Below are 14,291 nucleotides of genomic sequence, written 5' to 3' on the forward strand. Positions count from 1 at the left end.
TTTCTGCCTACCCAAGGATGGTCATCTTCCTGTGTAAGAAATAACTCGGCCTTATTTTATTTCAAATGCATTGCCTGTACTTTTCTGGTATAATGATTGTTGTACTTTTCCAATATATAAAAGGTAAATATAAACATTTATATTTTGTTCTTGTTCTGAATGCTTACCTTTCAATGATTGTAATATGCCTCAATCAAAAAGGAAATGGGAAACCCTGAAAAATAATTTGTAATCATTAATTTCTTTTTCTAATTTTGTGACCATGCTATGACTGAATGTTTGTGTGGTTCCCCTCCCCACAAAAAAACTCATATGTTAAAGCCCTAATTCCCCAGTGTGACAGTATTAGGAGGTGGGACCTCTGAGAGGTAATTAGGTTTAGATGAGGTCATGAGGCTCCAGCCCCTCTAATGGGATCAATGCCCTGATAAAAACAAGGAAGAGGCCAGAGTCCTCTGTCTTTCCACCACGTGAGGACACAACAAGAGAGCCATCTGTAAACCACAGAGTGGGCCCTTACCAGGAACTAAATCTTTTGGAATGTTCGTCGTGGAATTCCCAGCCTCCAGAAAGGTACGAAATAAATGTATGTTGTTTAAACTACCCAGTCTACAACATTTTGTTATGGCAATCCAAACTGACAAGAGAGCCTCAGAACCTAAACCAAAGCCACACTCACTAGTACTGGAAAGCCTTCTGCCAGAAAATGTGACTACTCCATGGAAAAGGAATCGCCGTAAACAAATTCTCTACTTCTAATAGCAGAATCTTAAGCTGAAAGCATAGACTTCTGTATTATCTGTAGGGGCAAGTGAGAAAAAAGGTTTACTTATAACGGTCTATTTTACAATATTAATGTGGAATTTTAAATATATATTATAAATCATTGCTGACTGGTTAATAAATTCCTATTTTAGCAACTTTCAGAATTTCAACATTAATTAATCCTAACAAGGATAAAAAGAGAGAATGATGTTAAAACATGATGATTTAATTGTCTTTAAATTATGATTATATAACATATAGCATTTTAAATCATACACATGAATGATACTTTTGAAAAACAAAGTCCAAATTATTTCCTTATAAGTATAGTAAAGAAAATTCTCTTACCAAGGTAAGGCATGGGGAAAATCTGTTTTCAATATAACATTCTCACTCTTCCCCTCCGGCATCTTGTGTTTTGCAACACCCTTCTTTTATCTCTTGCTGACCAATTGTTACATTCCACATGCTCTCTATGACATTCCACTCCAAGCCTGGCTAAAATGCTAGCCCCAAAATGCTCCTGGACCACTTCTCTTACATCAAAACTTAGCTATTCTTCTTACTATCTGCTTTGATATCAATGTTCTGGCAAGAACTTGATGAACAGATTCTTATACAGTCATTCATGGCTGATAGTAAGTTCATTCCAAGTACGTTTATGAATTTTCTTAATTATCATCTACAGCTTTTATTTTTAAATGAGTAAGTTATACTAATGCTGAGAATGGAAGTGATGTTGTAAAAAAAAAAAAAAAATAGAATATTAAACAAGAAAGACCCAGTTTCATAATTCTGGGTATCTCACTTAACCTTTCTGATCCTCAATTTTAGCAACTGAAAAATATATATGAGAACCACACCATTTGTTGTGAGAAGTATATGAAAAGAGATAAGTAAAAGTACTTTGAAGCTTTTCATATATATAAGACTATTACATGTGCATGTATATATGTGAATACATATATATATATATATACACACATATACAAACATGTAATACATACATACATATATTAAGATAGCAATATATATAATATATATAGATGATATAGCTAATAATATTTACTCAATATTGTGGAGCACATGGACCTTTCAGGTCCTACCTCTGTAAGTGTCAAACAAATGAATGACAGTTAAAATATTAGATAAGAAAGGGAAGAAAATGACCTTTCAACAGAAACGGATTACTAGATACCTTGGAGACTACCACTGAGATGCCCAGAGAAATGGCTTTTAGAAAAATGGTCATCATTTCATACCTTTAGCCTTCCAAGTCCAATATAGCTGAATTCGACACAGTGGGAGAATACAGAATAAAAATGGCCCTGCAGGTAATTGCATCCTATTATGTTCATATGAAAGGAAGACTATGAACTCTATTTTTTTTCAGTGTTCTTTCTTATAATTTTAGTACACTGATCAGAACCAACTTAAAGCTATACGCTGAGGGCTGTAATTTCAGAGCAAGTAAAAAGTTTGATGGATGTGTATCTGTAAGGAGATAACCTAGGAAAGGTTTCAGAAGCAAAATAAGATTGTCTTAAGTAAACCCATTTAGGACTAGCCTATCACATAGACTCCCACACTATAAAATTATGGATTGGTCAGGAGCAGCTGATGAGCTTGTAAAATATGCTGAGGAAACAAGTTCAGGCAAGTGTATAATCTTAAAGCTGCTGAAGCAGGAATATCACTAATTGTATTTCCTGAGTGACATTTTTGATCATCCTCCTTACTCATGAAAAAGGATTTTCTGAAAAGTGAAAGGCTGTTAGGATGTTGAGAAATCAGCCAAGTGTCAATGTGTTTGAATATCATTTTCTGTTTTTGTGGGGATTAGCAGGAAGTGTTTTTGTTGTTGTTTTTTCCCAGAAGTCATACTGTGTCTGCGCAGTTATTTAGGATGCGCCTTATACACAATATTTCCTGATGTGGCTACTGAAGTGGATAGAAATTCATGCCAACAAGACATAAATGTCATTGGCTCCCTTTCCTTGTAATTTTTCAGAAGAATCGTATGTAAGTGTACTGATGGGAACAACCAGTAATGGGATTCCTCAGTGAGGAAAAGAAAAGAACAGTATAATGAATGGTGAGCTTCAGGGTAAGAACAACATCAGCAGGAGATAAAAAGAAGTTGAGCTGTGTTCAGACTGAAAAATTATCAGAGAACCAACAGACTAATCTCTGCTAATATGTTAGTGGCTGTATAAATATAGCAGCTGTATCATTCACGTTGTGATAACCACTCTTTTCTATATGAAGAAAGAATCTAAATACTCAGGCTCTGGTACTGCTGAATAAATGGAATTATAGCCCTTTAATAGAATCATTTAAGAAATGGCACCGGCCTTTTGGAAAGAGAGATACTTCTCAAGTCCTAAAAGCCATGATATCACCTGGGGAAGCTGATGAGCTGACAATCAAGTAACTGAATAGAACAAGGGAGGAGACAAAAAAAGGCACTGCTAATGAAAGTAAAATTTATCTCCATCTCACCTCCTTCAATTTCATGCTTTCTACTCTGCCCCAGAAGTGTTTGTCTGTCTGGAAATCACTATAACATTTTTTCCAAACTATTTATAGTTACTTAATATGTCTCTTTATAACCCAATGCTACTTAAGATAGGGTTGTAGAGATTAGATAAATGTTAGATTAACTTCAAACATTTATTTGATTTAGCACTAATTTTATTTATATATATTGTCTTCATATTTTTCCTATCAAATGACAAGTTTTTAGCCCACAACATTTAATCGTGAAGTGGGAGTTTGACACATAACTGTTTATAAATCTCACACTAATATCAATAAACTGCAGGTTTCATACTTTTTCCCCTTATATCCATATTTCTTACCAGTTCATCAATCTGGATAAGATAAACAGTGTTGAGAAGATGTGGTGTTGGAGAAAAAAGAAAAATGTGGACTATTTTCTCATATTACTAAGTAACATCCTGTCTCTAGACAATATATTTAAAAAAAAAAAAAAGGATTCATTAAGCACCTACTACATGCCCACCTGTGCTCAAAACTGTGGAAGATGTAAAGAATAACAGTCTTCAGGCTTATGTGGCTAAAGAGGAAACTCAGATCAGGGTCTGAACAAGCCTGTATATGGTGAAAAAAAGCCGTGGGGAACTGAATTAGAGTTGAAGATCTAGGAGCTGCACCTGCGGCCCACCTCCACTGAAGAGCTACCACTGAAAATCACTCTTGGTTTCATATATTACATGTTTATAATAAAGCCAGAAAAAAATGCTTTTGGAAATTGCTTTTTCCTCTGAACTACTGTTCATGCTATTGTCCCTGAGCTTATACTACTTATATTGCTATTTACCTTCTTGCAATATTTCCCAGCTATTCTATAAAACTTTCTTTGAATCTTTCAAAACCCAGTGAATAATTGTTGTATAACAGAGAAAATATATATTTTTAAAAGATTAGAGAGTCTTTCTTTTGCTAACTTTATTGTGTGTGAACTTTCTCTCTTTTAATCCATTGCCCAAGGGAGAATTGAGATTTTTACAGCAGAAATACAGAATCTATACATTCTACTTTTGATACCTAAAATAAAAATGTAAAGCCCAGTTTTCCCTTAGCTTAACTTTAACTAAAGGTTGTTCTCAAATTCAAGACTATTCCTTTCTATATAAAGAGACAAACCTGGCTAACTTCAATCACAGAGTTAGGGGTTCTGGATCAACACAGCGACTAGGACGATGCTGAGTTCACCTCCTCCCACAGACACAACAAATCTGCAGCTACTCTGGCACAACTCCCTCTGAAAAAACAAAATCTAAAAACTGAGCAATTCCTACACATCGGGCTAATGAGAGGAGGTCCACACCAAAGCAGATAGGAGAGGCTGGGCCACAATCTCACCATAAACCCCATCTCCCGTGCAATACCCACAATCAGGAAGGTACCCAAAACCAGGAGCTTCTCCCTGAATAGAGAAGCGTTTGAACCCCATATCAAGCACCCCAACTTTTAAGATGTGTACCTGAGAGATGAGCCCCAAAACTTCTAGCTCTGGAAACCAAATGGTGCTTGCAATCACGATGCCCAGAAGGCTGTAGCAATCTGAGAAACGGCTCTTAAAGGGCTCGTGCACCTGGACTCACCCACCTCAGCGCTGAGGCTGTGGACCCAGAGGTGCCCAAACTTTATATGAATGAGGCTCCTTTGTTAATCCTAAAGCATCGGCCTGCGGGGCAGGCATCTACTTTAGCACACATCTAGGGGCCTGCTGGCTGGCGGCCACCATCTTCTCATTCTCTCTCTGCTTCGCTCTAGTCAGAGGGCGCCATCTTTTCTTTTTTTTTAATGCTAGGTTGTTTTTTATTTCTTCTTTCCCAGATGCCACCTACATACAATCCCTTTGCCATGCTTCAAATTGCCAGCATATCTTGGTGGGGAGCTTTTACACGCGTCTGGTGCCTTGGTTTTTTGCTGCAGACCTGCAGGGAACACTCCTTGACCTCCTGGCTCTGGAAGCCAGAGGGGCTTGCAATCTGAGTGCCACAGGACTGTCACAATTGGAGACAGTTTTTGGCTCTCCCAGGGCATGGCACAGATAGCAGACTGAAACACACCCCCAGTCTTTTGGTGAAAAAGGACTATTTGCTTGTCCTGGAGCTTTGGCCTGCGAGAAAGACTTCTGGTTTGCTACACAACTAAGGGCCAATGGGAGGTGCTTTCAGGGAGTGGAGGTCGGTGTACACAATCTCTGAGCTCTCCCTCTGTCTCACTCCAGCTTTCCAGCATCTTCCAGAAAGGAGCTTATATTCTTGTATGGCACCCTGATTTTTGTAGCTTCCTCAGGGGACACCTCTGCATTGCCTGGCTGTGGTGGCCAGTGAGGCTTCTGAAATAGTAAGAATAAGGCATTCAGAGGAGATGAGATGATGTGAGGCTTGTTTGGGTCTTAGAGGAGGGGTCTATTCCCTCTAACTCCCAGGGTTTCAGCTAAAAGGAACAAATGTGCAAGGATATAAAAATACCAATATAACACCAGATAGATTTCACAGAGACTAGGACAGCACCCAATTTGTGTTACACTCAGCACCTTGTCCATATGGTAAGGCAGAGGTAGGACAACAATGACAGATGACTGTATCTATTCCAGATGATTTGATGGTTAATATGAAGTGTCAACTTGGATAGACTTTACCTAAGGTCTACCCAAATTGCATTCTAAAGAGAAAGAAAGGGTTTATAAAGGCAAAAATCACAAATGCAGTTCTCATTTAGGTTCTCCATGCAAATTAAGGATGCTGGCTATGTTAAGAGGAATTGGTTAGTTCCAATATGCAAACAAGGGAGATTAAAACTACAAAGAGGAAGTAAAGTCCATATATGTCCATGCAGCAGTAGTTGTTCCAGAATGTTTATGACTTGGCCCTGAATTGAGTTCAGCAACAGGTTAGCAACTTAATAGCAGCTTTAAGAACTGAGGCACGAGATATGCATAGACCCAACTTCCTCAGCGGGCTCTTAACTCCATTTTAAGTGACTTACTTAGCAATGCTTATTCCCTTTTATTTTCTCCATTATCAGGACCCTACTGAAGACCCTGAAGTGGAAACTTGTTCCAGTACTAGCTGTACTAACCAAGGTCATGGAGGCAGTTCTGTCCATGCAGGGACCAGAGTGGATTCTATGGTAAGAGAATGTACAATTTAGTAAGAAATTGCCAAATTGTCTTCCAAAATAACGGTATCATTTTGAATTCCCGCCAGCAATGAATGAGAGTTCCTATTGTTTTCCATCCTACCAGCATTTGGTATTGTCAGTGCTGTGGATTTTGGCCATTCTAATAGGTGTATGGTAGTATCTTGTTGTTTCTACTCACCAAATAGTTTACAATGTTGAACATCTTTTCATACATTTACTTGCCATTTGTTTATCCTCTCTGGTAAGATGTTTATTAAGCCTTTGTGTTTTAAAAATGTGCATTTCTGCTCATTTTTCAAACTTAAAGTATGGAGGGACAAATTCACCTACTTCTAAAATAACCTCAGAATAGATTACCTTCCTAAATTTCTACTCTTTCCATCCTGAGATGGGACCGAAGAATCAGGGTTATTTAATTAGGAAAAAAAAAAATCAAGTTCTTTATATATAATATTCTCTTAAAAATGAATAAAATAATAGAACTGATCTGTTTCTCAGGGAGGAGCCTAAACAACATTGTACCTGGATATAATAATAAAGAACATTGTCCAGCAAGCCTGGAACATTTGTAACTTGACTTCCTTTGTCCCAATTTCACCTCTAAAACATTTTCAAGACATAATGGTTATCACCATCCCATTCTTCATGATTAATCTCTAGGTCTGGGCTATTTTTGAATTATCACTTTAGTTTTATGAGAGGAGCCCTCACTTGTTTTGAATGCCCTTGAACTTAATTCTTATCAATTTTATGGCCAAGTGAAGCAGGGATCAAATTTACTACACAAGCTCTGATTCATGAAATTATTTCAGCATTGGACTGAAAAGACTGTTACTTTCTAATAACTAATACATTTCCAAATAGGTAGCAAGTCAGGGATATTTATCTTCTGAAAATATGTTTCATCAAAAGACAATAATGTACTATTGGGGATAGTCATGAGTATCTTATTAAACCATGTTTTGGCACAAGTATGGTTTAGAATATGAAAATGGTTGTTAATGGGTTTCAAGTACTTTATAATAGATGTATAGGCATGACTAGTAAGGGCACTAAAAGTACCATAACATAAAAAAGGAAAATAAAGAAAGTAAAAAGACACAAATGTAGGACATGATCAAAACATCCTTAAATATCAATAATTTAGATAAAAACTAGACTTTACTTTCTAATACATTTTCAGTTTTTGGACAAATTTCACATCTAATGAACTCAGATAAAAATGTTATACTCACTACATTTTTTATTTTAACATTAGTGGTCTATATATGTACCTTACGTATGCTCTTATAGAATCTCTATATTTTTAAACTCTTGTTTGAAATTGAATATTCATATAATGATTGTCTTATCAAATTATATTATCAAATATAAAATGCATAAAATCAAAGGGAGATAAAATTCTAAAACATCACCAAAACCAACTATAATGGTAATCACTAGGAAATAATTAAAAAACAGAATTATCAGTTCATCATGAATCACTAAATAAATGGAAGTTCTAGAATATTTTTGGAACTGCAAGCAACTCACAAGGTCATTTGGTTTACTATATGGGTAAGTCTGTAATTACATGTTATCCTTGATAAATAGTTATCAATTGTTCTTCTAAAGACACTTGGAACATTTTCTGCATGAGTTCCAAGACCCAACATTTATTAGTTACATTCTAGAATGCCTTTCTCCTCTTTGCCTAAATTCTCCCTGCTGCTGTTTCTTACGGTTTTCATTTTGAAGGAATTGCAAATAATCTTTCAAAACTAAAGAAGTGTTGATCAAACGTCAGTCCAATCAGCCTTTACTTAAATGAAATAAAAAATATCAGAGTATGTTGAGTAAAATAAGAGAAATAATTAATTTGTGAAACTTGTTTCAGTTATCCATATGTAGGTATACATGAACTGGAGATTCATTTACATACAAATATGTTTTGTCAGGATAAATACATATTCTCTACTAAGTGTAATGGTAAAAAAAATTTTTTTGAAAACAAAAATATCTGTTAGGACATCAAGAACTTTTCCTTGGCTACTTATTTTTTCTCCTTCTATAGTTGAAGAATGTTTTCTGACTATATGTTGCCCTTTTTTGGACTCACAAAATTTTTGCTGCTGTTCACACAATTATACTCCTTGTTGATTGCCCAATTTTGCATTTGAAGAACTCAAAATATTTTTTACATATTATCCTTTTACTAAATAATATAACCCTAGACTTGTGGCCCTTGGAAAATGAGACATTTAAAACCGTTGATGTATGATTTGTGGCATGACTGCAATTTAGCCCTCTTGTCAGTGAGAATGATTCACAATGTAAGTATCTGCAAACTTAATTTGTTATTAGAATTGATAATATAGCTAGGAAGTGTTTTTTGTGTGAGGTACAATTGAGGGATCAAACATGTTATAATAAATATCATTCCTTTAGCATACCATACAATAAGGAACTTAAGAAAGAATTTTTCCTCACTAATTTGGTGCAATTTCTCATTACTAGAGGCAGAAATAGCAAAACTTTGCATTAATTTTAAGCATTGATAATATGATTTTTTTCCTAAAATAAAAACTAGGGGTGGCCAGTTAGCTCAGTTGGTTAGAGCACAGAGCTCTTAACAACAAGGTTACTGGTTCAATCTCCACATGGGCCACAGTGAAATGCGTCCTCCACAACTAGATTGAAACAACTACTTGACTTAGAGCTAATGGGTCCTGGAAAAACACACTTAAAATAAATAAAAATTTAAAAAGTAAAACTAAAGCAATGAAAAAGGAATGTGATATTACAAAATCTAAACCATCCCTTGAGATTTTTTCTTTTCTTTTTTAAATCAACTATATTCAGTTATAACATACATAAAATAAAATGTCATACATTTTTAAGTGTACAATCTGATGAATGTTGACAATGTATATATACACCGTGTAACCCCCTTCCTTCCCAGTCAATCCTTCCTCAACCACAATGTATGAATCAATTTTGTTGTTGAAATTCATTTATATTGATCTGTGTAGTTTGTATCTTTTCATTGCTAAGTAGTATTCTATTATATCTTTATATCACAATTTGTTCATCTACTGACCTATTGATAGACATTTGGGTTGTTTCAAAGTTCGGGTTCTTATGAAAAAAGCTGCTGTGATTATTTGTGTACAAGTCTTTTGTGGACATATATTTTAATTTATCTTGGGTAAATACCAAACATTAGAATTGCTGAGTTGTTTGTTAAGTGTGTGTTTAACTTATAAAGAACTATCTAAATTGTATTTTAAAGTGGTAGTGCCATTTTTACTCCCACCCAATGTATAAAAATATATTTGCTATACATCCTTCCCAACAGTTAGTATGTTATCTTTTTAATTTTAGTTGTATTTATCAGGATTCTCCAAAGAAACAGAACCAACAGAAGAATGGATATATACATATATATAGATATATATCAGAAGCAATATACGTGTGTGTTTATATGTGTGTATACACACACACACACACGAGGTCAGACAATTATGTTCATGAACTTGTTACAAGGATGTTGCTGACTTTTTTAATATCAGAGGGATTATTCAGCATGAATTTGTACCAACTGGACAAACAGTTAACCAATCTTACCAATTGGAAGTACTGAAAAGGCTGTGTGAAAAAGTTAGATGGCCTGACCTTTTTGCCAACAATTTACGGCTCTTGCATTGCAACAATGCACCAGTTCACAAGACACTGTCTGTGAGGGAGGTTTTAGCCAGTAAACAAATAACTGTATTAGAACACCCTCACTACTCCCCTGATCTGGCCCCCAATGACTTCTTTCTTTACCCGAAGATAAAGGAAATATTGAAAGAAAGACATTTTGATAACATTCAGGACATCAAGTGTAATACGATGACAGCTCTGATAGCCATTCCTGAAAAAGAGTTCCAAAATTGCTTTGAAGGGTGAGCTAGGCACTGGCATCAGTGCATAGCTTCACCAGAGGAGTACTTCAAAGGTGACCATAGTGATATTCTGCAATGAGGTATGTAGCACTTTTTCTAGGATGAGTTCACGAACTTAATTGTCAGACCTCATATATAGAGAGAGAGCGATTTATTATAAAGAAATGGCTTAGATAATTATGAAGGATAAGAAATCCAACATCTATATTTAGCAAGCTGGAGACCCAGGAGAGCTGATGATATAAGTTCTAGTCCAAAAACCAGCAGTCTCGAGACCCAAGAGGAGCACACATTTCAAGTCGAGTGCAAAAGCTGAGAAAGACAAATGTCTCAACTCAAATAGGCAGAAGGAGTTTCCTATTACTCAGACTATTTGAGTTATTAAGGTCTTCAATTGATTGGATGAGGCCCACCCACATTACAGAGGACAATCTGCTTTACTTAGTCAATGAACTCAGTGTTAATCTCATCCAGAAATACCTTCACAGACACACCAGAACAATGTTTGGCCAAACGTCTGAACAGCATGGCCCAACCAAGTTGACACATAAAATTAACCATCAAGGCTATTCTAGGTAAGCTCATATCTTACAATACATTCTAAACACTGAAAGGAATTCCTATAGTACAACATCACTATCACTTTTGACAAGAAAGTAACACAAACCAAGGTAAGAAGAATGGAGAAGAAAGAAAGCATGAACAGGGAAGCAAGGAAGCATGTAAGCAAGGGGTTCATTCATTTGATGTGTGTGTCTGCGTGGAGTTATATAAGATGACGTTGGAGGGGCTACAGAAGATATTTCTTTACAGTTACAAGTACACTACTTGATAACAATAAATGCTGAAATGGCCTTTTGTGACCTGCCTTTGGCTTAGGGTTCTAAAATCACCAAGTCCACTCACTTAAATTATCTGTCCCACATTCACTCTCTTCATCTAAGCAAGGGAATATCCTCTACACAGACGGCTCCACTCTTAGGGGCTGAGAGATAAGGGGCTGATTTTTCTCAAATTTCCTCTTCTTTGGGCTGAAATTCAGAAGAAATGTCCCCACTTCCCATTCCTCACTTCCTCAGTGTTTACAGGCAATTAAGATGGGGTCCAGACCGATGGGTTTTAGAAGGATGCCCTCTAACCATTGTTACACTTGACCTTACATTTGACCATCAGCCAGTAAAATGTCCTCTGAACCAATTCTGGGTTCTTGTAGGAGTAAGAGCCTCTCAAAGATTATTTTGTTGGTTTATCGGACACTACTGTAACCTGACTTTTTTATCCCCATTTTCTTTCATTTGGTTCAAAGTCTTCATATATATTTCCTTCTAGTGGGTGGGCAGAATTTGAGGGGACAGTCCTGTTGTAAAGAAGGTGTGAGTCATACTCTAGGCTCCAGTTTCCCATGTTGGGAATGTATTTGCCATTCCTTGGGCATAAATTCAAAAATAGGTTTTCCAATCTGGACATTTTATGTTTCTATTATTAAGTGAAAATCAGCAAGTTTCAAATGCCTGCTATGATTTCCCTCATATGTGAAAAGCATTTATAACTTTCAGGTGTGTGCACTGGAACATTTCAAAAGACTTTCATTCTTTTAGGCAGTTATGGTTATATTCTTGAGTATTTAATTTTCTGACTGTTTTTTTACATATACTGAGATTTTGCTATAAAAGGACACCTATGTGCCAAGAACTATTCAAAGTGCTTGATGATTTTTAACTCACTTAATCCTCACAATAACTGTAGGAGTTGTTTACCATTATTATTTTTATTTTACACCTGTCTATGGCACAGAGGGATGAGGTACTTATACAACTTTACATAGCTAGTAAGTGAAAGAGCTGTGAATCACAGACAGACTCTCTGGCTCCAGTATCCAAGTTGTTAACCCGTGTGGTATCCTTCCTCTCCATAGAGTGGTATATTCTCTCTTCTTGAGGTGGTTTAATTTCTGAAGTTAAAAATGAGACTAATACAAGACATTGGACCTAGTTAGCTAATACATCATAGGACTTGGGAAGAGCATTATGCCAAGACCCTCATATGTTTCTTATTATACCATTTAGGAAAATCTTAAGTGTTTTCTCAAAGTAAAATAGATAAACTACCATTTAGATGATATAATTTTTAGGTGTATTAATCAAAGGTCTTATGTTAAAGTCTAGAAATCGCATCAAGCACACAATTTTAAAATTTGATGGCCATCCGTGATCTAATTTCACTGATTTTCAGATTTTTTTCTGTTCAAATTTGTCACAGAACTTTATATCCCCCCAAACAACCAATTTTCACATGATTAGACAGGAAACCACTTTATACTTAACTAGTAAGTGTCATCAATTTTGTGTCATCTTCTTCTGACTTTGGTGAAAACATCTGGTTATCATTTTTTGTATAATATCATATACCTGAGGTTGGTAATTAAGCTTCCCCTGAAGACCTAATAACTATGATTCTTGAAACTCCCTTTATAAACTCCCAAACCTTTAATCAATTACTTCATATGGATTCTTGCCAAGCCCTTTTCAATTTTTTTTTTATGCCTCTTAAAATTGGCGAGATCCAGGGGCCGGCCCAGTGGCTCAGGCAGTTAGAGCTCCGTGCTCCTAACTCCGAAGGCTGCCGGTTGGATTCCCACATGGGCCAGTGGGCTCTCAACCACAAGGTTGCCAGTTCAATCCCTCGACTCCCGCAAGGGCTGGTGGGCTCCGCCCCCTGCAACTAAGATTGAACACGGCACCTTGAGCTGAGCTGCCGCTGAGCTCCAGAATGGCTGTTTGTTGGAACGCATCCTCTCAACCACAAGGTTGCCGGTTCGACTCCTGCAAGGGATGGTGGGCTGTGCCCCCTGCAACTAGAAAAACAACAACTGGGCCTGGAGCTGAGCTGTGCCCTCCACACTAAGACTGAAAGGACAACAACTTGAAGCTGAATGGCACCCTCCACAACTAAGATTGAAAGGACAACAACTTGACTTGGGAAAAAAAAAAAAGGCCTGGAAGTACACACTGTTCCCCAATAAAGCCCTGTTCCCCTTCCCCAATAAAATCTTTAAAAAAAAAAAAAAAAAAATTGGCGAGATCCAAATTGAGCACATCTCATAATTTACTATGAAAATTTCTCTATTATCATATCACTTCATCTTGTGAGCAGTGGTCTGGGAGTCAGGAGATTTAGTATCTAATCCCCCTTCCAGCTTATTTTCTGTTTTGAGTTGGATAAGTCATCTAACTTAGCTGCACCCGAGTTTGCTTATATACAGATAATAGGAACTAGACTAGAAGATTGTTATTGTCTCAAGATGGTATGATTTTATGACTTCCTCCAATGAAATAATAATTTTTAATGGATATCTTTGTATAGTAACTTTTTTGCATTCTTTTTTGCAGATTTGTCTTTTCATCACAAAGCAAATTATCCTTCATTTAGCCCCAGGAAACTTCATTATATTTATTTTTTCAGCTTGTCAGAGTCATTCAGAATTCTATTTTTCTACAAGGTAAGGAGTTCACTTAAAATATCAGTCCTTCAATGTCAACATGCAGTGTGTATCTAGGAAAAATAACTCAGAATATTTTGGGAGATAGTGAATCAGTTTCAGGAATTTATAGGAGATAAACAAGCACGTTTACACCTAGTCTCATAAAAGAAAAATTGTCCAGGGTAAAGAATATGTCAAAAAGTGAGGTTAACAAATCTGTACTATTCTCCTTCCATTTTTTCCTCTTCCAATAATATTTATTTAACGCCCTCATTTACTGTACTAAGTGCTATGCCAAGAAAGCATAGCAGATGTATTTCTTGTCCTTGAAGAACTTAGATCCTAAAATAGGTATTGAAGTGAGAAAAGGGGTAAAAAAATAGACAAAATATGCAAAGAATAACGGACTGCTTCAAAGTATATGTACTTTTACCAAT

The 14,291-nt window shown here is 36.2% G+C and overlaps 1 long non-coding RNA gene across 1 annotated transcript; it reads left to right on the forward strand.

The window, feature by feature from the left end:
• The first annotated feature begins 467 nt into the window (after positions 1–467).
• LOC148754884 (uncharacterized) lies at positions 468–13,873 on the forward strand. Its single transcript, XR_016019797.1, has 3 exons — positions 468–573; positions 6,331–6,435; positions 13,763–13,873. It is a non-coding gene; the product is annotated as an uncharacterized LOC148754884 (long non-coding RNA).
• The last annotated feature ends 418 nt before the right edge of the window (positions 13,874–14,291 follow it).

Source organism: Rhinolophus sinicus, chromosome 17 (assembly GCF_057876585.1).
Source record: "Rhinolophus sinicus isolate RSI-liver-muscle chromosome 17, RSI-T2T, whole genome shotgun sequence".
NCBI classification, from domain to species: domain Eukaryota; kingdom Metazoa; phylum Chordata; class Mammalia; order Chiroptera; family Rhinolophidae; genus Rhinolophus; species Rhinolophus sinicus.